The following is a 2964-nucleotide window of genomic DNA, read 5'->3' on the forward strand; positions in this document are numbered from 1 at the left end:
TGGAGGGCAGAGCTGCCCTCAGGGGAGCAGGTTAGAGCCAGGTCTCAGAGCCGGGAGACCTGAGTTCTCCTCTCAGCAAGGCCACCAATTTGCCATAGGACCACAGGTCAATCACTTTTTCTCTCTAAAGAGCAGTTTCCCCACTTCTCCAGGTCTCGAGGATGCAGCCCGGCAGGGTCTTCGGCTCCATCCCCGGTGTGAGAGGCGACAGCTGTCATGGTGATGTTTGAGCAGATGAGAGCAAACGCGGGCAAGTCACTCAAGGGGATGGACAGGTACAGTCCTGAGAACCTGGCCACCCTGGACCACTATGTGAAGACGCAGGCCAAGGAGAATATTTATCATCTGGAAGCCAACCTGGGTGTGTTGAAGCTGTACCCAGCCTTTCTCCAGACCACAGTCACTGCCCAGATCCTGCTAAAGGCCCTCACCAACCTGCCCCACGCTGACCTCATACTGGGCAAGTGCAGCAGGAAGAATGGCCCACTCAGCCAATTTTGTCCCTCAGAGACCTGCTGGGGACCTGCCACTTCTAGTCCTTCTGGTAAGCCCTGGATAAAAACATGGATCTCTTGGAAGGTATAACCGGCTTCGAAGACTCTGTCCAAAATCTGCCATGTCGTGGGCATCACTTATCAGCACATCAGTCTCTGGCTGCTGGCCGAGATGCTGGGGGATCTGACGGGCAGCAAGCTAAAGGTGCAAGTGAGCAGTATGGCTGGAGTCCCGACGAGTTAGACAAGACCTCCATCTGTAGCCAGGAAGAGAGCATTAAGCCCAAGAGTGTCATGGAGAAGATAGACTGACAGGGGGTCCAGCATCATGGCTTCTTCCCAGTAACAGGTGTTTAATATAGATTTGTTGGCTTCTCAAAAACAAACAAACAGAAAAAAAAACACACCATCACGAATTGTTTCCCCGTGGGTGAGTAGGGAGAGTCGTACCCGCCCAGCTCACCTCACTGGGCTGTTGTGAAACCAACACAGGGGTATGAGAGCCTCTGTGAGGGTAGGGCCCTGTGTAGAGTGATTGGGTTTCTTAGAAGAAAAACAAGGGATGCAGGAACCCAGAGGAGCCAAGTGATCTCCTGCCTCTGATCACAATTCTTCCTCTTCTTTGCCTGTTTCATTCATTCATTCAACATATATTGATCAAGCACCTACTATGTACCAGGGAGTCTTTTAGGTCCTGGGGACACAGCAGTGAACAAAACCAAAATCTCTGCCTTCATGGAACTTCTATTCTAATGGAGAGACACAGACACTAAATGAAGTTGGATGAGGCCCTACCTCCTCCAGGAAACTTCCCCTGACAACCTTGTCCCCACCTCCTCGGTTAGACATTCCCCTCTGGATACCTCTAGTTCAGTGATCACACTGGACAATGATATCCGACGTGTCTGTTTTATCACAACCCATGGTTCTCTTGAGGACAGGGACCTTGACTCATGTTTTCTATCCTTGGCACCAAGCACAAGGCTTGGCATCTGGTTAAGACTCAAGACCCTTTTGTTCAACAAACAAAGGAATGAAGCAAATGGAGTGATTTACGCCATAGGCTTCTAGTTGTTGACTCATTCAGCAGGTTTTGTCAGGCAGCCTCCATGGGCAGGTGTGGATGGGTGTGGTTGTGAATAAAGAGATAAAAAGTTTCTGTCTCTTGCCCTGAAGGATGGTATAATCTGAAAAGCAGGAGAGAGGCCAGGAGGAGGGAATGACCATCTACTGAACAGGAGCCCCAGTACATACTTACCTCTCCAGCAAAGTAGGTATTAGTAACTTTTCACAGGTTAAGAAAGAGGTTCATAGAGTCTCAATAACATGCAAGAATAGTGGGGCTGATGTGGGTTTGAGGTCAGCCCAGGCCTCCTACTTTCCCACTGTAATCAGGACACAAGGCAGGGTTTGCTCTGTCCCTGAGGGGGCAGTCTGCATAAAATGAGGGCTGCGGACCCTCAGAGGTGGGAGAGGTTGCTGAACTGAGGTCCATCTTAGAGGAGGAAGCTGCCCACTGTACCTTAAAGGTGGGCAATTGGTGGGATGGGGACTGGCAGTGTGGAGGGGGTACTCTCTGAAGGTGTGAAAGTCCTAGGGCCCTGGGAAGATGTCCTTGGAAAGCTCTGAGGCCTGCTGATGGGCAAGCAAGGGAGGGTGGAGTAACCGTCGCTGCTTGGGCTCCCTGCTAGAGCGTACATTGCTGCAAACCCCATGGCACCTCGTGTACAGCTTGGACTAGGTCGATGTCAACCGAGTGAATAGATCTTTTTCTCCTGACTCCTTGGGGAAGTAATCAGAGTTGTCATCTCAGCCAGATCCTAGCAAAGGACCTGCCACCTTCTGAATGCTCTCTGTGGTACCCAAGTTGCCCCAGTTTTCTGGAGAGGTGTCCTTGACCACTGAGCAAGCCAAAGCCTGCCTGTTGAGATAATTTCTCTTTGAAATGAGGTTTGCCAGCTGCTTTCCTCAGACTGAAAGGGGAATGGATTACACACCAAAAGTAACAGGTCTGCGTACAGGGTGCTGATGGAAGGCTTCACACTCTGGAGTCAGAATGTCTTCAGACCCCTTCTCTGCCTTCGTGGCTTACTGATCTTAAGCAAGTCCTTCATCTTCCCTAAACCTCAGTCTTCTCGTCTGTAAAACAGGGCTACTGGTACCTCGATCATCCAAGCCCCACTTGGGTGGTCTTTCCCCTGCCCTACTCTCCCCTGCCCTACAAAACTGGACTTGCCCCTTTTGGCTCTGAGTTTTAACCATGCAGAGATAGAAAAGGTCAGGGTAAACTTCTGGGAGAAAGGAGGATGCAGAATGAGACTGTTTGTTACCTCACAGGAGGACAAGCTGTGAGGATTTGTGAGCTGAACCAAAGAGCTCCAGTTTATGAAAGTGTTGTCAAGTAGCACGCTAGCTTCTTAAAATACTTCCTATTTAATCCTCAGTGAAGTATTCTTAATTCCATTCTAAA

General features: G+C 50.0%; 1 pseudogene; it reads left to right on the top strand.

Moving 5' to 3' along the window:
- Positions 1–216: 216 nt before the first annotated feature.
- On the top strand, positions 217–840 carry LOC128043777 (eukaryotic translation initiation factor 3 subunit K-like; annotated as a pseudogene).
- Positions 841–2964: the final 2124 nt, after the last annotated feature.

This window comes from Budorcas taxicolor, chromosome 2 (genome assembly GCF_023091745.1).
Source record: "Budorcas taxicolor isolate Tak-1 chromosome 2, Takin1.1, whole genome shotgun sequence".
Lineage (NCBI taxonomy): Eukaryota > Metazoa > Chordata > Mammalia > Artiodactyla > Bovidae > Budorcas > Budorcas taxicolor.